We start from the raw sequence: 23,153 nt of genomic DNA on the forward strand, positions 1-23,153 counted from the left end.
TATCTCGGCTTTATGTTGGTATATTTGGACAAGTCGAAATGACATAGTTTTTAATAAACATAAATCTATTAATTTTAATAAACAGAAATCTATTAATTTCTTGCAGGTTATTCGCCGAGTTGCGCAGTGGATTCTGTTATGGGCGTTGATACGTCTCCGACGTATCGATAATTTCTTATGTTCCATGCCACATTATTGATGTTATCTACATGTTTTATGCACACTTTATGTCATATTCGTGCATTTTCTGGAACTAACCTATTAACAAGATGCCGAAGTGCCGATTCTTTGTTTTCTGCTGTTTTTGGTTTCAGAAATCCTAGTAACGAAATATTCTCGGAATTGGACGAAATCAACGCCCAGGGGCCTATTTTGCCACGAAGCTTCCAGAAGTCCGAAGTGGAGACGAAGTGGGGCCACGAGGTGCCCAGACCCTAGGGCGGCGCGCCCCCCCCCCTTGGCCGCGCGGCCCTGTGGTGTGGGGCCCTCGTGCCGCCTCTTGACCTGCCCTTCCGCCTACTTAAAGCCTCCGTCGCGAAACCCCCTGTACCGAGAGCCACGATACGGAAAACCTTCCAGAGACGCCGCCGCCACCGATCCCATCTCGGGGGATCCAGGAGATCGCCTCCGGCACCCTGCCGGAGAGGGGAATCATCTCCCGGAGGACTCTACGCCGCCATGGTCGCCTCCGGAGTGATGTGTGAGTAGTCTACCCCTGGACTATGGGTCCATAGCAGTAGCCAGATGGTTGTCTTCTCCCCATTGTGCTATCATTGTCGGATCTTGTGAGCTGCCTAACATGATCAAGATCATCTATCTGTAATTCTATATGTTGCGTTTGTTGGGATCCGATGAATAGAGAATACTTGTTATGTTGATTATCAAAGTTATGTCTATGTGTTGTTTATGATCTTGCATGCTCTCCGTTACTAGTAGATGCTCTGGCCAAGTAGATGCTTGTAACTCCAAGAGGGAGTATTTATGCTCGATAGTGGGTTCATGCCTGCATTGACACCTGGGACAGTGACAGAAAGTTCTAAGGTTGTGTTGTGCTGTTGCCACTAGGGATAAAACATTGATGCTATGTCTAAGGATGTAGTTGTTGATTACATTACGCACCATACTTAATGCAATTGTCTGTTGCTTTGCAACTTAATACTGGAGGGGGTTCGGATGATAACCTGAAGGTGGACTTTTTAGACATAGATGCAGTTGGATGGCGGTCTATGTACTTTGTCGTAATGCCCAATTAAATCTCACTATACTCATCATGATATGTATGTGCATGGTCATGCCCTCTTTATTTGTCAATTGCCCAACTGTAATTTGTTCACCCAACATGCTGTTTATCTTATGGGAGAGACACCTCTAGTGAACTGTGGACCCCGGTCCAATTCTCTATACTGAAATACAATCTACTGCAATACTTGTTCTACTGTTGTCTGTAAACAATCATCTTCCACACAATACGGTTAATCCTTTGTTACAGCAAGCCGGTGAGATTGACAACCTCACTGTTTCGTTGGGGCAAAGTACTTTGGTTGTGTTGTGCAGGTTCCACGTTGGCGCCGGAATCCCTGGTGTTGCGCCGCACTACATCCCGCCGCCATCAACCTTCAACGTGCTTCTTGGCTCCTCCTGGTTCGATAAACCTTGGTTTCTTTCTGAGGGAAAACTTGCTGCTGTGCGCATCATACCTTCCTCTTGGGGTTCCCAACGAACGTGTGAGTTACACGCCATCAAGCTCTTTTTCTAGCGCCGTTGCCGGGGAGATCAAGACACGCTGCAAGGGGAGTCTCCACTTCTCAATCTCTTTACTTTGTTTTTGTCTTGCTTAGTTTTATTTACTACTTTGTTTGCTGCACTAAATCAAAATACAAAAAATTAGTTGCTAGTTTTACTTTATTTGCTATCTTGTTTGCTATATCAAAAACACAAAAAAATTAGTTACTTGCATTTACTTTATCTACTTTGCTTTATTTACTACTGCTAAAATAAGTAATCCTGAAGTTGAAGTTCGTACGTTTAAGCAACGAGGGGGAGAATGTTTAAGAGATGCTTGGTACAGAATTAGTGATGCCCATACTAGGTGCATTAAAAAACACTCCACCACTATCCTACTCAGGAATTTTCATGTTGGTATCTCTAGCTGGAATAGGTATGTTCTTGATAGTCTCGCGAAAGGTAACTTCCTAAGTACTTCTGCATTAGAAGCTAGCTGCATTATTGAGAGTCTATTTGGAATACCCCCTGTTGATGAAGTTAAAACTGAAATCTCTCTTGAAGATGTTATGAAAAAATTGGAAACCATAGAGAAAAATTTTCCAAGTGTTGAAACTAAATTGGAAATGTTACTTGATAAAACTGATGAACTTGATAAATCCTTAGGAGGAATTGATGAAAGAATTAGTGTCCTAGGAACTTGTGTTGTCCATGATGATCAAATTAATAGGATTGACGAACTTGAAAAAACTATGGGAACCTTGGGTTCAACATTTTCTTCTCTTAAATATAAGGAGAAAGCTTATGTGGGTAAGGAGTAAAAGTTTATGTATGTCTCTAAAGTGCCTAAACCAAAGAAATATTACTATAGGCCTAAAATTAATAAAGCCCTTAGTACCACCACGGATGGGGGAGCTTGTGATAACGATACACCATCTCTTGATAATACTTGATACACACTTTCTGCGCCTAGCTGAAAGGCGTTAAAGAAAAGCGCTTATGGGAGACAACCCATGTTTTTACCTACAGTACTTTGTTTTTATTTTGAGTCTTGGAAGTTGTTTACTACTGTAGCAACCTCTCCTTATCTTAGTTTAGTGTTTTGTTGTGCCAAGTAAAGTCTTTGATAGTAAAGTAAGTACTAGATTTGGATTACTGCGCAGTTTCAGATTTCTTTGCTGTCACGAATCTGGGTCTACCTCCCTGTAGGTAGCTTAGAAAATTAAGCCAATTTACGTGCATGATCCTCAGATATGTACGCAACTTTCATTCAATTTGAGCATTTTCATTTGAGCAAGTCTGGTGGCCTAATAAAATTCGTCAATACGAACTGTTCTGTTTTGACAGATTCTGCCTTTTATTTCGCATTGCCTCTTTTGCTATGTTGGATGAATTTCTTTGATCCACTAATGTCCAGTAGCTTTATGCAATGTCCAGAAGTGTTAAGAATGATTGTGTCACCTCTGAATATGTTAATTTTTATTGTCACTAACCCTCTAATGAGTTGTTCTAAGTTTGGTGTGGAGGAAGTTTTCAAGGATCAAGAGAGGAGTATGATGCAACATGATCAAGGAGAGTGAAAGCTCTAAGCTTGGGGATGCCCCGGTGGTTCACCCCTGCATATATCAAGAAGACTCAAGCGTCTAAGCTTGGGGATGCCCAAGGCATCCCCTTCTTCATCGACAACATTATCAGGTTCCTCCCCTGAAACTATATTTTTATTCCATCACATCTTATGTGCTTTGCTTGGAGCGTCGGTTTGTTTTTGTTTTTGTTTTGTTTGAATAAAATGGATCCTAGCATTCACTTTATGGGAGAGATACACGCTCCGCTGTAGCATATGGACAAGTATGTCCTTAGGCTCTACTCATAGTATTCATGGCGAAGTTTCTCCTTCGTTAAATTGTTATATGGTTGGAATTGGAAAATGATACATGTAGTAATTGCTATAAATGTCTTGGGTAATGTGATACTTGGCAATTGTTGTGCTCATGTTTAAGCTCTTGCATCATATGCTTTGCACCTATTAATGAAGAAATACATAGAGCATGTTAAAATTTGGTTTGCATATTTGGTTTCTCTAAGGTCTAGATAATTTCTAGTATTGAGTTTGAACAACAAGGAAGACGGTGTAGAGTCTTATAATGTTTTTAATATGTCTTTTATGTGAGTTTTGCTGCACCGGTTCATCCTTGTGTTTGTTTCAAATAAGCCTTGCTAGCCTAAACCTTGTATCGAGAGGGAATACTTCTCATGCATCCAAAATACTTGAGCCAACCACTATGCCATTTGTGTCCACCATACCTACCTACTACATGGTATTTTCCGCCATTCCAAAGTAAATTGCTTGAGTGCTACCTTTAAAATTCCATCATTCACCTTTGCAATATATAGCTCATGGGACAAATAGCTTAAAAACTATTGTGGTATTGAATATGTAATTATGCACTTTATCTCTTATTAAGTTGCTTGTTGTGCGATAACCATGTTTACTGGGGACGCCATCAACTACTCTTTGTTGAATTTCATGTGAGTTGCTATGCATGTTCGTCTTGTCTGAAGTAAGAGAGATCTACCACCTTATGGTTAAGCATGCATATTGTTAGAGAAGAACATTGGGCCGCTAACTAAAGCCATGATCCATGGTGGAAGTTTCAGTTTTGGACATATATCCTCAATCTCATATGAGAAGAATTATTAATTGTTGTTACATGCTTATGCATAAAAGAGGAGTCCATTATCTGTTGTCTATGTTGTCCCGGTATGGATGTCTAAGTTGAGAATAATCAATAGCGAGAAATCCAATGCGAGCTTTCTCCTTAGACCTTTGTACAGGCGGCATAGAGGTACCCCTTTGTGACACTTGGTTAAAACATGTGCATTGCGATGATCTGGTAGTCCAAGCTAATTAGGACAAGGTGCGGGCACTATTAGTACACTATGCATGAGGCTTGCAACTTATAAGATATAATTTACATGATACATATGCTTTATTACTACCGTTGACAAAAAATTTTCATGTTTTCAAAATCAAAGCTCTAGCACAAATATAGCAATCGATGCTTTTCCTCTATGGAGGACCATTCTTTTACTTTCAATGTTGAGTTAGTTCACCTATTTCTCTCCACCTCAAGAAGCAAACACTTGTGTGAACTGTGCATTGATTCCTACATACTTGCTTATTGCACTTATTATATTACTCTATGTTGACAATATCCATGAGATATACATGTTATAAGTTGAAAGCAACCGCTGAAACTTAATCTTCCTTTGTGTTGCTTCAATGCCTTTACTTTGAATTATTGCTTTATGAGTTAACTCTTATGCAAGATTTATTGATGCTTGTCTTGAAGTGCTATTCATGAAAAGTTTTTGCTTTATGATTCACTTGTTTACTCATGTCATATACATTGTTTTGATCGCTGCATTCACTACATATGCTTTACAAATAGTATGATCAAGGTTATGATGGCATGTCACTCCAGAAATTATCTGTGTTATCGTTTTACCTGCTCGGGACGAGCAGAACTAAGCTTGGGGATGCTGATACGTCTCCGACGTATCGATAATTTCTTATGTTCCATGCCACATTATTGATGTTATCTACATGTTTTATGCACACTTTATGTCATATTCGTGCATTTTCTGGAACTAACCTATTAACAAGATGCCGAAGTGCCAGTTGCTATTTTCTGCTGTTTTTGGTTTCAGAAATCCTAGTAACAAAATATTCTCGGAATTGGACGAAATCAACGCCTAGGGGCCTATTTTGCCACGAAGCTTCCAGAAGTCCGAAGAGGAGACGAAGTGGGGCCACGAGGTGCCCAGACCCTAGGGCGGCGCGGCCCCCCCTTGGCCGCGCGGCCCTGTGGTGTGGGGCCCTCGTGCCGCCTCTTGACCTGCCCTTCCGCCTACTTAAAGCCTCCGTTGCGAAACCCCCTGTACCGAGAGCCACGATACGGAAAACCTTCCAGAGACGCCGCCGCCGCCGATCCCATCTCGGGGGATCCAGGAGATCGCCTCCGGCACCCTGCCGGAGAGGGGAATCATCTCCCGGAGGACTCTACGCCGCCATGGTCGCCTCCGGAGTGATGTGTGAGTAGTCTACCCCTGGACTATGGGTCCATAGCAGTAGCCAGATGGTTGTCTTCTCCCCATTGTGCTATCATTGTCGGATCTTGTGAGCTGCCTAACATGATCAAGATCATCTATCTGTAATTCTATATGTTGCGTTTGTTGGGATCCGATGAATAGAGAATACTTGTTATGTTGATTATCAAAGTTATGTCTATGTGTTGTTTATGATCTTGCATGCTCTCTGTTACTAGTAGATGCTCTGGCCAAGTAGATGCTTGTAACTCCAAGAGGGAGTATTTATGCTCGATAGTGGGTTCATGCCTGCATTGACACAGGACGGATGACAGAAAGTTCTAAGGTTGTGTTGTGCTGTTGCCACTTTGGATAAAAAATTGATGCTTTGTCTAAGGATGTAGTTGTTGATTACATTACGCACCATACTTAATGCAATTGTCTGTTGCTTTGCAACTTAATACTGGAGGGGGTTCGGATGATAACCTGAAGGTGGACTTTTTAGGCATAGATGCAGTTGGATGGCGGTCTATGTACTTTGTCGTAATGCCCAATTAAATCTCACTATACTCATCATGATATGTATGTGCATGGTCATGCCCTCTTTATTTGTCAATTGCCCAACTGTAATTTGTTCACCCAACATGCTGTTTATCTTATGGGAGAGACACCTCTAGTGAACTGTGGACCCCGGTCCAATTCTCTATACTGAAATACAATCTACTGCAATACTTGTTCTACTGTTTTCTGCAAACAATCATCTTCCACACAATACGGTTAATCCTTTGTTACAGCAAGCCGGTGAGATTGACAACCTCACTGTTTCGTTGGGGTAAAGTACTTTGGTTGTGTTGTGCAGGTTCCACGTTGGCGCCGGAATCCCTGGTGTTGCGCCGCACTACATCCCGCCGCCATCAACCTTCAACGTGCTTCTTGGCTCCTCCTGGTTCGATAAACCTTGGTTTCTTTCTGAGGGAAAACTTGCTGCTGTGCGCATCATACCTTCCTCTTGGGGTTCCCAACGAACGTGTGAGTTACACGCCATCAGGCGTTCCTTTTTCCGGAGGATCAGCGGGAGCACATGGCTTCTGGATGCAACTGGCTGCTGACGGTTGGTCAGGATTGCTATTTCTGGGCTACTGGTGGGGACACATTAGTAGATTATCAAATGAATAGCTTCTTTACGTGTCTCATTTTCCTTAGGTTGACTCATGTATCGACCTTGTCTGATCCATGATTGCAAAACTTTTGATTATCTCATACTTTGAACCATTGCACCCACAAGAGGTTGGCTATCGTAGCTCTGGCGACCATGGTCGCGACAGGCGCGCGCGGCGCCACCACCATGATCTCCCTTCTCCGACCTCATCTACACCATTCGAGCCCAAATCCGGATTCCTCTTCGTGCCCTCCGGCTGTCCCTCCCGCTGTCCGCCTCAAGCTTGTCTCTCGCGTCCTCACCTTTGATGTGCGAGCGCAGGGCCGACGCCGGCCGGATCTGCTTGCCCCGCCCCCTGCGCCGGTTGCATCAAGAACTGGCAGCGCTGCTGCTCACTGATACGTCCAATTTGCATCACTATTTTATATCATAATTTGCTGTTATTCATTGATACATTTCATATTTGGACATAATACTTATGTTATTTCATCTATTTTGCATGATTCATGATTATTGGAGGATCGCGCACCGGAGCCAGGATTCTGCTAGAAAAAGCGCCGTCAGAATGCAATATTTCGGAAGATCAACAGTTGATGGAAATTATATCAAAAATCCTATTTTTCCAGATGACGAAGTGAGCCAGAAGGGGGAGCTGAGGGGACCCGAGGTGAGCCCACCCCATAGGCCAGCGCGGCCCAAGGCCTGGCCGCGCCGCCCTGTGAGGAGGGGGCCCACAGCCCCCTCTCGCCTCCTTTTCTTCGCGAACTCCTTCGTCCCGAGGACCTAAGCTCCAGAGGGTACCTCGCGAAGAGTTACAGCCGCCTCTGCGAGGCGGAGAACACCAGAGAGAAAAGAGCTCTCCGGCGGGCTGAGATCCGCTGGGGAAATTCCCTCCCGGAGGGGGAAATCGACGCCATCGTCACCGCCATCAAGTTGGACATCATCTCCATCACCATCACCATCATCTTCATCATCATCACCGCCGTCTCCACCGCTGCACATCGTCACCGCTGTAGCAATTTGGGTTTGATCTTGATTGTTTGATAGGGGAAACTCTCCCGGTATTGATTTCTACTTGTTATTGATGCTATTGAGTGAAACCGTTGAATCAAGGTTTATGTTCAGATTGTTATTCATCATCATATCACCTCTGATCATGTTCCATATGATGTCTCGTGAGTAGTTCGTTTAGTTCTTGAGGACATGGGTGAAGTCTAAATGTTAGTAGTGAAGTATGGTTGAGTAATATTCAATGTTATGATATTTAAGTTGTGGTGTTATTCTTCTAGTGGTGTCGTGTGAACGTCGACTACACGACACTTCACCTTTATGGGCCTAGGGGAATGCATCTTGTACTCATTTGCCAATTGCGGGGTTGCCGGAGTGACAGAAACCTAAGCCCCCGTTGGTATATCGATGCAGGAGGGATAGCAGGATCTCAGAGTTTAAGGCTGTGGTTAGATTTATCTTAATTACTTTCTTGTAGTTGCGGATGCTTGCAAGGGGTATAATCACAAGTATGTATTAGTCCTAGGAAGGGCGGTACATTAGCACAGGTTCACCCACACAACACTTATCAAAACAATGAAGATTAATTAGCCGTATGTAGCGAAAGCACTAGACTAAAATCCCGTGTGTCCTCGAGAACGTTTGGTCATTATAAGTAAACAAACCGGCTTGTCCTTTGTGCTAAAAAGTATTGGGCCACTCGCTGCAATTATTACTCTCGCATTTTACTACTCGTACTTTATTCGATTGCTACATCAAAACCCCCTGAATACTTGTCTGTGAGCATTTACAGTGAATCCTTCATCGAAATTGCTTGTCAACACCTTCTGCTCCTCGTTGGGTTCGACACTCTTACTTATCGAAGATACTACGATACACCCCCTATACTTGTGGGTCATCAAGACTATTTTCTGGCGCCGTTGCCGGGGAGTGAAGCGCTATTGGTAAGTGGAATTGGTAAGGGAAACTTCTACTATTTGTGCTGATTTTATTTCTGCCTGCTGCCATAATTCATTATGGAGAGATCTCCTTTTGAATGTTTATTTAGAAAATCTGCTACTACTGCAAAGGTAGTGGATGAGGCGCCAGGTAAGGAAGAGATACCATACAAAATACCTATGAAAATTATTGAACGCGTAGTGGGTAACCGTTATACAGGGGATGGAACTGTCCACCCTGGAGATCATTTACTATTCTTGCATGAATTATGCGGTTTATTCAAGTGTGCAGGTATTGCTATGGATGAAGTGAGGAAGAAACTATTCTCTATATCACTGTCTGGTAAAGCGGCGCATTGGTATAAATTACTGGATAATGGGGATTCTCTTGAATGGAATGATATTGTGCCCCGGTTTTATTCTAAGTTCTATCCTCCAAGTGAAATTCACAAGGATCGGAACCGCATATATAATTTTTGGCCTCATGATGGAGAGAGTATTGCCCAAGCTTGGGGGAGATTGAAGTCTTTAATGCTCAAATGCCCCATTCATGAGCTTCCTGGTAATGTTATTATTGATAATTTCTATGCAAGACTTTCTTTTGAAGACAAGACCTTGCTGGATACTTCTTGTTCTGGATCATTCACGCGCAACAAAGAAGAGTTTAAAAGGGACCTTCTCAATCGGATCCAGGAAAATACTGAAGGATGGGAGAACGACAAAGATAGAGAATCAGGTATAAATTATGATTATAAATGCATTGAAGCTTTTATGGATACTGATAAATTTCGTAATATGAGTGCTACTTATGGTCTTGATTCTCAAGTTGCTGCAAATCTTTATAAAGCTTTTGCCTCTCATTATGAATTGCCTAAGAAGAATTTTGATAAGTATCATGAACCGTATAAAGATAAAATTGATTCATCTATTAATAAATGTGTTGTAGTTGAAACTGTTGATCATGTTATTGCTGAAGCTTATATTGAAAAAACTCCTTTCCCTGCTAAAATGAAGGAGTACTCTGTTATAAATAGTGCGGTTCATAAAAGTGAAAAGAAACCTATAGAACCTGAAGAACAAATAAAAGTTGAACCTGCTGTTGCAATAGTTAAAGATCTTGTGACTGAAAATATGGAGGATGGTCATATTATTTTCTGTGAAGATGGTTCCAATATTGTTTCACATCCTAATAAATCCAAACAAGCTAGTGTTCCTATGCTATCTGTTAGAATTGGTGATCATTGTTATTATGGTTTATGTGATATGGGTGCAAGTATTAGTGCTATTCCTTATGAGCTTTACACGGAGATTATGCACGAAATTGGTTCTTGTGAACTTGAAGATATTGATGTGGTTATTCAGCTGGCTAATAGAGAAACTATTTCTCTAATTGGTATTGTTCGAGATGTGGAAGTTCTATGTGGTAAGATTAAATATCCTGCTGACTTTTTGGTACTTGGTTCTGCTGCTAGTGAATATTGTCCTATCATTTTTGGTAGACCTTTTCTAAATACTTGTGGAGCTATTATAGATTGCAAGAAAGAGAAAATTTTGACTAAATTTGCTGGTGAATCTTATGAGTTTAACTTCTCTAAATTTACCAAAACTCCTTATAAAGCTGATTTGCCTAATAATGATTTTAAAGTTGAACAGTGTGCATCTATTGTTCTTGCTCCTAATAATCCCTTGCAGCAACATTTGGAGAATAGCGAGAGTGAAGTTTTTAGGAAAGAAAGAGATGAGCTTGATGAAATTTTTCTTCGCCAACCTATTCTTAAGCATGATTTACCGGTGGAAGATCTGGGTACAACACCGCCACCAAAGGAAGATCCTGTCTTTGATTTAAAACCTTTGCCTGATAATCTTAAATATGCTCATATTGATGATAAGAAAATATATCCTGTTATTATTAGTTCTAAGCTTTCAGAGTTTGAAGAAGAAAGGTTATTGAAAATATTGAAGAAACACCGATGTGCTATTGGCTACACTCTTGATGACTTGAAGGGGATTTCTCCCTCTATTTGCCAACACGCAATTAATATGGAAGATGATGCGAAGCCTATTGTTGAACCTCAGCGTCGTCTAATTCCTAAGATGAAGGATGTGGTAAGAAATGAGGTATTAAGACTTCTTGAAGCTGGTATTATATATCCTATTGCTGATAGTAGATGGGTTAGTCCTGTGCATTGTGTTCCTAAGAAAGGAGGAATGACTGTTGTGCCTAATGATAATGATGAGCTCATACCTCAAAGAGTAGTTGTAGGGTATAGAATGTGCATTGATTATCGTAAAGTTAATAAGGTTACTAAAAAAGATCATTACCCTTTGCCTTTTATTGATCAAATGTTAGAAAGGTTATCCAAAAATACTCACTTTTGTTTTCTTGATGGTTATTCTGGGTTTTCACAAATTGCTGTTAAAACTAAGGATCAAGAGAAAACCACTTTCACTTGTCCCTATGGAACTTATGCTTATAGACGTATGCCTTTTGGTTTATGTAATGCTCCTGCTATTTTTCAAAGATGCATGTCTGCTATTTTTCATGGCTTTTGCGAGAGTATTGTAGAGGTATTCATGGATGATTTTTCTGTCTATGGGAATTCTTTTGATAATTGCTTGCGGAACCTTGATAAAGTTTTGCAGAGATGTGAAGAAACTAACCTTGTTCTTAATTGGGAGAAATGCCACTTTATGGTTAATGAAGGAATTGTATTGGGACATAAAATTTCCGAGAGAGGTATTGAAGTTGATAGAGCTAAAGTTGAAGCAATTGAGAAGATGCCCTATCCTAGGGATGTTAAAGGTATTCGTAGTGTTCTTGGTCATGCTGGGTTTTATAGGAGGTTTATTAAAGACTTCTCCAAGATTTCAAAGCCTCTTACTAATCTTCTTCAAAAAGATGTACCTTTTGTTTTTGATGATGATTGTAAGGAAGCTTTTGAAACTCTAAAGAAAGCCTTAACAACTGCTCCTATAGTTGAACCTCCTGATTGGAACTTACCATTTGAAATTATGTGCGATGCTAGTGATTTTGCTGTAGGCGCTGTTCTTGGACAGCGAGTAAATAAAAAATTGAATGTTATTCATTATGCTAGTAAAACCCTTGATGTTGCTCAAAGAAATTATGCTACTACTGAATAGGAATTGTTAGCTGTAGTCTTTGCTTGTGATAAGTTTAGATCTTATAATGTTGATTCAAAAGTTACTATTCATACTGATCATGCTGCAATCAGATACCTTATGCAAAAGAAAGATGCTAAGACAAGGCTTATTAGATGGGTACTTCTGTTGCAAGAATTTGATTTACATATTGTAGATAGGAAATGTGCTGATAATCCTGTTGCTGATAATTTGTCTAGATTGGAAAATATTGCTTATGATCCTGTTCCTGTTAATGATAGTTTTCCAAATGAACAATTGGCTGTAATAAAGGTGAGCTCGCGAGACAGTCCTTGGTATGCTGATTATGCTAACTTTACTGTTTCCAAGTACTTGCCTCCAACCTTTTCAGCTCAGCAAAGGAGGAAATTCTTTTATGACTTGAGGCATTATTTCTGGGATGACCCACACTTATATAAAGAAGAGTGGATGGTATTCTGCGAAGATGTGTTCCCGAATATGAACAACAAGAGATATTGAGTAAATGTCATGGTAGTGCTTATGGAGGACATCACGCCGGAGATAGAACCGCGCAAAAGGTTTTACAATCAGGTTTTTATTGGCCAACTCTCTTCAAAGATGCAAGGAAGTTTATCTTTATCCTGTGATGAATGTCAAAGGGTTGGTAATATCTCCAGACGCAATGAAATGCCTATGAATTATACTCTTGTTATTGAACCGTTCGATTGTTGGGGATTTGACTTCATGGGACATTTTCCCTCTTCAGAAGGTAACACTCATATACTTTTTGCTGTTGATTATGTTACTAAATGGGTGGAAGCCATACCTACAAAAAGTGTTGATGGTGAGACCTCTTTAAGAATGCTTTTAGATATTATTTTTCCTAGATTTGGAGTTCCTAGATATATTATGACTGATGGAGGTTCTCATTTTATTCATGGTGGTTTTAGAAAAACTCTTGCTAAATATGGTATTAATCATAGAATTGCTTCCGCTTATCATCCTCAAACTAGTGGGCAAGTAGAATTATCAAATAGAGAGATTAAATCTATCTTGGAAAAGACTGTTAATAAAACTAGAAAGAATTGGGCTAGTAAATTGAAGGATGCACTATGGGCTTATAGAACTGCTTATAAAAATCCCATGGGAATGTCACCTTATAAAATGGTTTATGGAAAAGCTTGTCATTTACCTTTAGAACTAGAGCACGAAGCTTATTGGGCAGTTAGAGAATTAAATAAAGATCCTAAACTTGCCGGTAATAAGAGGTTGCTACAATTGAGTTCTCTAGATGAATGGAGAAGTGAAGCTTATGAAAATGCTAAACTCTTCAAAGAGAAAGTTAAAAAATAGCATGATAGAAGGATTATCAAAAGAGAATTTAATATTGGGGATAAAGTCCTATTGTATCGGTCTCGTCTCAGATTCTTTGCAGGGAAATTACTCTCGAAATGGGAAGGACCATATGTTGTCGAGGAGGTGTATCGTTCAGGAGCAATTAAAATTAGCTCTCTCCAAGGCAATGCTACACAAGTGGTGAATGGACAAAGACTCAAGCATTATATCTCAGGTGATTCTTATAATGTAGATGTTGATATTATTCGAGTGGAAACACCGGAGGCCTTCATCAAAGGACAAATTTACAGTCCGCCAGAACTCGACTTTGAATAGGTAACAATACTGGTAATGAAAAGTTCGCAATTTACTTTCCGAACAATATTTTTGCTGTTTTTGGAAAATATGAAAAATTACGAGATCGAAATGGAGTGGAGGAGACGCACGAGGGCGTGCCCCCATAGGCCGGCGCGGCCTGGCCTTGGCCCGCGCCGCCCTATGAGCTGGCCGCCTCGTCGCCCCTTTCCGACTCTGGTTCGACCTGGTACTTTCCTTTTGTCGTGAAATTTTTTGCTATATAATCCCCCAGACCCCTGGAGGTCTGTATATCGTTTTCTCGACGTGTTTTGTTTTGAGCTGTTTCTGCCAGGATTTGCTTCGGATCTAGAGCCATCATATCTTCGTCGGAAACTCCGAAGGACAGCTCCTGCAAGGACGTTGACAACTTGTACATGGAGGAGCTGAGGATGCACCCCAAGGAGTTGCTGCTCGTTGAGGGAGAACTGCAGATCAAGGATGTCCAGGGTCCTAAAGGAGAAGGAAGCTTGGAAGACAGGATGGAGAAGCTAGAACAAGAGGTATTCAAATACAAGAAGATGGCTGAGCGTGAGGTGGATATCTTCCACAAGATTGTGTCTGAACTCATTGCTGAACACGAGAAGGAAACTGCAAAGCTATGGGGCGACATCCTCTCACTTCACGACACCACCAACAAACTCCAAGCTCAACTCTATGACGTTCAGAATCAGAACTGTGAGTATGAAATCAGGTTTAAACACATAAGCCATGCTGCTAGTTTCAGGATTCCCGAGACCAAGATGTCGTTTGTTGATGGAGAGCCTCTTCCCTGGAAGTCTGATGATGGGAATTCATCACCACCATCGCCGAAGGAGTAATTCATCATCGGTATTGGCATCCCCTTGGTTTGTTCCAAGCTTGGGGGAGTGCCGCGGTATCACATCAACACTATCTTTTACTTTTTACTGTCAAGTAGTGTCATATCATGAGTAGGGAAGTTATCATATAAGATGGGTTGCAGTATGGAAGTATCTCTCCTTTAGTTGGTTGTCTATGTATCCCTTCGTGTGAGTTATCATTATGGAATATTAGTGAGAAGTCTTATCATTTACATATTGCACATCTTATTTTAGTTTGCAATCTCTATTATATGATTTATCTTGTTGTTAGTATTGGTATCACTTTGGGAGCATTGAATAAATCTATTTGGTTTTGGTAAACTTAGCATTGGTCAATAGCAACAACACTTTGAGGTTTAAGTAGAAAAGAGGAATACATGTAGTTGTTTCATTGTCTTCCTTTCTTGATAGCTCATAGCTTATTATTCTGAAGTTAAAATTGTTTGTGCTTACGAGGAAGATGCATGATTATTTCTATCACATGTATATTGGTTTATTTCCTTCAACTCTTATGCTTGCTAATTAACCTTGCTAGCCAAAGACCTGTACTGAGAGGAAATACTTCTCGTGCATCCAAACCTTAACCCAAACCTATGCCATTTGTGTCCACCATATCTACCTACTACATGGTATTTCCTGCCATTCCAAGTAAATACTTCGTGTGCTACCTTTAAATAATTCAAAATTTACTATCTCTTATTTGTGTCAATGTTTTATAGCTCATGAGGAAGTATGTGGTGTTTTATCTTTCAATCTTGTTGGGCAACTTTCACCAATGGACTAGTGGCTTCATCCACTTATCCAATAATTTTGCAAAAAGAGCTGGCAATGGGATTCCCAGTCCCAAATTAATTAATCTAAATAGACACTCCTCCATGGTATGTGATTGATGGACGGCACCCGAAGGATTCGGTTAGCCATGGCTTGTGTAAGCAAAGGTTGGGGGAGTGTCTTCATAATAAAACTAAAATAAAAAGGCACTCCTTCATGGTATGAGATTGTTGGTAGGCACCCGAGGATTCGGTTAGCCATGGTTTGTGAAAGAAAGGTTGGAAGGAGTGCCACACAAAATAAAAATAAAATGGGAGCCGCTCTTTGAAGGTTTGTCTGGCAAGGGGGTTAGAGTACCCGCTACCAGTCGTTGACAACAACAAACACCTCTCAAAATGTTACTTTTATTCTCTTTATATGATTTGAAAACTGAAAAAGCTCTAGCACATGATTTAATCCCTGCTTCCCTCTGCGAAGGGCCTGTCTTTTACTTTATGTTGAGTCAGTAAACCTATTTCCTTCCATTCTAAGCAAGCATTTGAGTTGTTGTGATCAAACCATTATATTGTGATTTGTTTCATCATGTCTTTTACTCTTCCTTGTTTAGCACAAGTTTTATCTAAATGAATATAGCTTTGCAAGTTATCAATGATCATGAGGAGACCATTACGATTGAGTATGCAAGTTGTGCCATATAAACTTTAACATGAGAGCGCTGCTCAATAAGATAAGTATAATCTGTAAATTGTTCTATGACCAAGAACGAAGTTTGCCATCACCAACTATGATTTCTTATGCACCTTTATTTGTGATTACCTTATACTTGTTTCAAGTTGAGTTATATGAGGAAGTTGTTCACTAGAATGTCTTGTGTGAATGAATATGATGCTTCTTGTCCGTATTTTATTTATCGACTCTTCACTCCATAAACATGTGGTCCTGTTTACCGAGTTCAGTTTCGCTTGGGGACAAGCGAAGTCTAAGCTTGGGGGGAGTTGATACGTCCAATTTGCATCACTATTTTATATCATAATTTGCTGTTATTCATTGATACATTTCATATTTGGACATAATACTTATGCTATTTCATCTATTTTGCATGATTCATGATTATTGGAGGATCGCGCACCGGAGCCAGGATTCTGCTGGAAAAAGCGCAGTCAGAATGCAATATTTCGGAAGATCAACAGTTGATGGAAATTATATCAAAAATCCTATTTTTCCAGATGACGAAGTGAGCTAGAAGGGGGAGCTGAGGGGACCCGAGGTGGGCCCACCCCATAGGCCGGCGCGGCCCAAGGCCTGGCCGCGCCGCCCTGTGAGGAGGGGGCCCACAGCCCCCTCTCGCCTCCTTTTCTTCGCGAACTCCTTCGTCCCGAGGACCTAAGCTCCAGAGGGTACCTCGCGAAGAGTTACAGCCGCCTCTGCGAGGCGGAGAACACCAGAGAGAAAAGAGCTCTCCGGCGGGCTGAGATCCGCCGGGGAAATTCCCTCCCGGAGGGGGAAATCGACGCCATCGTCACCGCCATCAAGTTGGACATCATCTCCATCACCATCACCATCATCTTCATCATCATCACCGCCGTCTCCACCGCTGCACATCGTCACCGCTGTAGCAATTTGGGTTTGATCTTGATTGTTTGATAGGGGAAACTCTCCCGGTATTGATTTCTACTTGTTATTGATGCTATTGAGTGAAACCGTTGAACCAAGGTTTATGTTCAGATTGTTATTCATCATCATATCACCTCTGATCATGTTCCATATGATGTCTCGTGAGTACTTCGTTTAGTTCTTGAGGACATGGGTGAAGTCTAAATGTTAGTAGTGAAGTATGGTTGAGTAATATTCAATGTTATGATATTTAAGTTGTGGTGTTATTCTTCTAGTGGTGTCGTGTGAACGTCGACTACACGACACTTCACCTTTATGGGCCTAGGGGAATGCATCTTGTACTCGTTTGCCAATTGCGGGGTTGCCGGAGTGACAGAAACCTAAGCCCCCGTTGGTATATCGATGCAGGAGGGATAGCAGAATCTCAGAGTTTAAGGCTGTGGTTAGATTTATCTTAATTACTTTCTTGTAGTTGCGGATGCTTGCAAGGGGTATAATCACAAGTATGTATTAGTCCTAGGAAGGGCGGTACATTAGCACAGGTTCACCCACACAACACTTATCAAAACAATGAAGATTAATTAGCCGTATGTAGCGAAAGCACTAGACTAAAATCCCGTGTGTCCTCGAGAACGTTTGGTCATTATAAGTAAACAAACCGGCTTGTCCTTTATGCTAAAAAGGATTGGGCCACTCGCTGCAATTGTTACTCTCGCATTTTACTACTCGTACTTTATTCGATTGCTACATCAAAACCCCCTGAATACTTGTCTGTGAGCATTTACAGTGAATCCTTCATCGAAACTGCTTGTCAACACCTTCTGCTCCTCGTTGGGTTCGACACTCTTACTTATCGAAGATACTACGATACACCCCCTATACTTGTGGGTCATCACTCACCCCTCTCCCTTACACATGTATGTAGGCGTGGGAGATGTGCTCGGTCCGGTCGCCCTCCGCGTCGTTGCCCCGTGTCCTGGACGGCTTGCTGCAGCCGCCTTCGGCTGTCCCGTCCGATGTGCTGCCCGCAGGCGGCACGCTGGCGACTGCAACCACGACCACGACCGCCCCGGCACCGACGCCCGCCGTCATTCTTGCTGCAGCCGTCCTTGCTCTCCGCAGGTCTGACCCGTCCGTGGGTAGTCGGATGCGTCGGGCGTGTCGCTTCCCCAAGCCTGCATGCCGGCCCAAGCAGACTCGTCCCGCGGCCACCCCTGCAGCGTTGCCCCAAGCTCTCTCGGCTGTGGAGGCTGCCCCCGAGACGCCCGGTTCAGAGCCTACTCCGCCGATGCATGTGCACCGCCCTCCCCCCTTTGCCGTGGAGCTCGTCGCCAACTATTTGGAAGACAGCTGCTGCATGTCTTCACCAACAGCTGCTGCATGTCTGCTTTGGAAGACAGGCTTTGGGGACGCGACTGGAAACGTTTTTTCGTCCTACGCGCCTCAAATCTCTATGGGCGCCTCAAATCTCTATGGGGACTCTCGGCTGGAGATGCTAACCAATAGACATGACAATATCTGACAAACGTGTTAAAAAAATCTGACAAACACATCGAAGCATAAGGAAAAGGGGCCTGCTGAGCGTCCCCCGGGGGATCAAAATCCCCGATCCCCCGGGTTCCCAGCCGTACGATGGACGATCAAGACTATCCATCTCCGGTCAACTCTTTCAAGGAAAACGAAAAAAAAATAAGTAGAAGTAACCCACGAGGGTGCTGCCAAAAAGTTAACCCACGAGGGAACCTGCCAGTGGGATCCCCGCACACCTCGCCCCCGCTCTCGCCGGCAGCACTGCCGGACACTCGGTAGCGCCGCCCGCTCGCAGTATCACCGGCGCCGGCGGGAAGCATCACCGGCGACTCTGGCATGTAGCAACAACGGCGGCGTAATGTAGAGACGGTGGCGTCGTTATGGAGCACGCCAACGACCTGATGTAGCGAAGGCGGCACCGGCTTGTAGCAACGGCGGCGGCCGCATGTAGCACGCCGGTGGCCTGATGTAGCAACGACGACGGCGTGGTGTAGCGACGCCAGCGGTCGCATGTAGCACGGCGGCCGCCGCTTGTACCAAGCCGGTGGCCTGATGTAGCAATGGCAGCACCGCTATGTAGCAACACCGGAGGTCGAATGTAGCTGCGGCGACTGCCTGATGTAGCACAGCGGCGGCTGCATGTAGCACGTCGTCGTCCCTATGTAGCAACGGCGGCGCCGGCATGTAGCAACACCGGTAGCTTGATGTAGCAACAACGGCGGTCGCATGTAGCAGCGGCGGCGGCCGACATCGCCATGGCTGGTTGCAGCTCTGGCGTCAGCCCTTTGCAGCTCCGGCGCCGGCTTTGAAGCATTCACGGGCGGCGACAGCGAAAGCCACGACCTCGCGCGTGAGGTAGGGGCGAGCTCGGCGTGGTGACTTCCTCCTCCGCGGCCATGTGCCCGTGCCTCCCTCCGCTCGTCTGCGCCACCCTCCGCGATGGGGTATGAGGGCAGATGCGGGGCCGGTGGTGGCTCCCGAGAGGTGGTGCCGGAGTTAGCTAGGACGGTGGCTCATGTGGCAGCATGGTCGGCGAGGCGAAGGACGGTGCGAACTCACTCTCTCCATGAATTTCCGTGAATTGAGTTTTCTGATGGGAAGGGAAGACATGATTTGGGGGAGATGGCCACGGGATGGGAGGAAGGAGATAAGGACCATATGCACGGGGTGGGACCCGCAGATGACAGCTTTGATTTGTTTGACACGCTGGGGGGACGCGTGGCGCGCGCTAGACCAGGACGATCAGGACGATGGATCGTCCGGGGGAAGGGAAGCGTTTTCCTAAGGAAAATAGTTGGTGTGGGCTGTTCCGTTTCCAGAATGTTTAGAATTCGTACCGCGTAGAAAAATCCCCATTCCGTTTCTGGTTTCGACAAATCGCGCATTCCTGTTCCGTTTCCACCCGACCGCACCGGCACCGCACCGCCGCCGGCCGCCCCCACGGCGGCGCCGCTTGCCTCCTCCTCCGCCCATACCCACTCCTCGCGATTCCGGGCCATCGTCGTCGCTCCATCCGCTGCCCCTCTTGCTTCCGCGACCTTGTGCCCCCATCAGCTAAACCCTAGCTACCGCTGCGCTGCGCCTCATGGAAATGGAGGCGGGTGATCCTCCCGGAGCGGGTGAAGATGGAGGAGGCGTCGACGTCGACGTCGACGTCATCAGCGACCTCCCCGACGACCTCCTCGGTGAGATCATCACCCTTCTCCCCACCAAGGACGCCTAAAGCACCCACATCCTCGCCCGCCGGTGGCGCCACCTCTGGTGCTCCGCCCCTCTCAACCTCGACTGCCGTGGCCTCGTCAAGCGCCGGCTTCAACTCCCCGACGTCGTATCACACATCCTTACCTCGCACCCAGGGCCCGGCCGACGCTTCTGGGTCGACATACGCGACTTCATGCGCATAGATGCTACAAAGGACGAGTTGCTCCGCATGAACGCTGCCGTGGACCAGTGGCTCCGCTCAGCCGCCCTCCGCAATCTACAAGAGCTTGGTGTATCTTTATCCCGCCACCTAGTTTATCCAATGGCGTCATACATCTCCCGCCTCTCCACCACCCTTCGTGTTGCCACCATTGCAAACTGCAACCTCCATGACAGCACCGTTCAAGGGCTTCGGTTCCCCCAGCTTAAGCAGCTCGCGCTTGAAAGCGTCAAAGTCTCCGAGTGTTCGTTGCACCACATGATCGCCGGGTGTCCAGCTCTCGAGCGCTTGCTGATTAACTGCAGCTTTGGCTTCCGTTGCGTCCGCATCAACTCCCTTAGCCTTACAAGCATAGGTGTGCATGTTAGGTGTATATGGTATAAGGAGCTCAAGCTCGAGGAACTCGTCGTTGAGAATGCCCCATGTCTTAAGAGGCTGCTCCACCTTGATGAAAATGATCATGGTGGCCATGGCCTCCATATATCGGTGATCTCCGCACCTAAATTGGAGACCCTGCGCTACCTTTCCAACTTCACCAAAATCTCGTTTGGCTCAGCGGTTATTCAGGTAGCAGCATCGTAGCAATGCCTTCTGACTTCTTCCCTTACTACGAGCCTTCTGATGGCTTGCATTTCTTCTGCACTTGTAATTTCCTGATGTTCTCCTACATGCTTGTTAAAGGGATTGTGCGCTGATAGCCTGACGGAGGTGGTGCGGACTGTCAAGGTTTTGGCTGTTGATACGCATGTTCTTAGTTTGGATGCGGTGATTCAGTTGATGGGATTCTTTCCGTGCCTGGAGAAGTTATACATCGAGGTGATGATTGATACTTCAACTTGCTCTGTTCATCTCTTATGTTGTGAAATGCTCATTTTATTTTTATTTTTTTATTCTTGTCAGTGCTCTTTTCACTCATTTCAATCAGGGCCAACAAATGTGTGGCGTCTCCGCAAGAAGCAGAAGCTTATCAGATATCTTGACATCCCTCTCAAGACAATTGTGTTGGAACACTATCGGGGCACCAAGTCACAAGTTAGCTTTCTGACATTCTTTGTGTTGCACGCGAGATTGCTAGAGGTGATGACACTTGGCATCAGAACCACGGACAACTCTGAGGAGTTCTTGGCAGAACAACGCAGGAAGCTTCAGCTAGAGAACAGGGTTTCCACAGATGCTCAGTTTTATTTCACGACTGACAGATACATACGCAATTATTGGTATATCACTACTTCCGTAAACTGGATTTAACTGATCCATTCGCATTTACATAGATGTTGAAAAGCTGGATTGGTTCTTTCGGCGAGTATCTTGTCTGTACTTTCTTCAGACTCTATTAGTTCTTGTGCTTGTAGTGTTTCTGTACTATGGGAACCTTAACACCATCAAGTCCTACTTACTGTCTAAAATTCGTACTGATTGCTTTGTGTCCCTGAGATATGTGCTAGGGGATTAGCTGTTTCGAATTAATGGTTTTGAGGATGTTTTTATCTAATATTCTGGAATTTGATTTTGTCATGTGCTGTGCAACTTATTATCTAGAATGTTTAGAATTTGTACTACACATATTATTTCTATTTTCCCTAGCACTGAACAGCACAAGTGTCAAATCCACTATGACATTCTTGGATATACTTCTCTAGTGTTGAGGTCATTAAGAAATGACCTATGGATTTCAAGCTATCCTTCTGAGCATGGTACTAGATAAATTTGAGTGGCCTTGAGGCGAATCACATTCACAGGATGCGTTTACGATAAGTGATACATACAGTTAGCTTTATTTATTTCTCTTGTTTGTTTGGAGAGTTAGCTTTCCAATTTTTCGTCAGTTTGGACAATCACTAGTGTAATATGTGTTCTGATAACTGTCAATATTCATGGACATATCATGTTATATCTTACTGTCTTCTGGAACTTCCTCTTTTACTCAAGTAATGAACATAAACATTCACTCTCTCTACGGAAGTGGTTAATCTTTGTTTTATGTTTCCTATGTTCTTTTCAGACATCTGAATTAAGGCCAAACAGTTTGTGGTGCCGTAGACACTAGAAAGTGATCAGATGTCTTGACACCCGTTTGAAGACAGCAGTGTTGGAAAGGTATCGGGGCATCAAGTTGCAAATTAACTTTGTTGCATTCTTTGTCTTGAACGCAAGATTGCTAGAGTTGATGGAACTTGGCATCAGAACCAGGAATAACAATGAGGAATTTTTGGCAGAACATCGCAGGAAGGTTTAGCTAGTCAACAGGGTTTTCAGTGATGCTCCGTTTTACTTTACGACTCATAGATTTGTCCGCAATTATTGGTGTATCAACCTTTTTTATGAGTTGGATTTAACTGATCCATTTGCACATATATAGATGTTGAGGCTGGATTTGTTCTTTTGGTGAGTTCTTGTTGCTTATCTTGTTGTGTTTTCTTCAAACTCTACTTGGTCGTGTGCGTTAATGTTTCTTTGTAGTTCATATTATCCTGGAACCTTAACAGCATCTACTTCTATTGACTCTCATGTTGCTTTGTGTTCCGAGAACTCTGCCAGGGGATTTACTTATTCGGAATTAATCAGAGAATGTTTATTGCAGAATTTGATTTTTCCTCTGTACTGTCCAACTTATGATCCACAATGTCTACAGTTCATACTGCATACATTTAATTCCCTCCTGCGCTACATGGCGCAAGTGACAAATTGCACCGGTCTTTTTAGATAAAGAAATCCAGACTCTGTATTATGCTTTCAGTTTAATGGCATGC

The 23,153-nt window shown here is 43.5% G+C and overlaps 1 pseudogene; it reads left to right on the plus strand.

Annotated features, from left to right (window-relative positions):
- Window positions 1–19,913: 19,913 nt before the first annotated feature.
- On the plus strand, window positions 19,914–22,792 carry LOC127298904 (FBD-associated F-box protein At5g60610-like; annotated as a pseudogene).
- Window positions 22,793–23,153: the final 361 nt, after the last annotated feature.

The sequence above is a fragment of the Lolium perenne genome, chromosome 5 (assembly GCF_019359855.2).
Source record: "Lolium perenne isolate Kyuss_39 chromosome 5, Kyuss_2.0, whole genome shotgun sequence".
Lineage (NCBI taxonomy): Eukaryota > Viridiplantae > Streptophyta > Magnoliopsida > Poales > Poaceae > Lolium > Lolium perenne.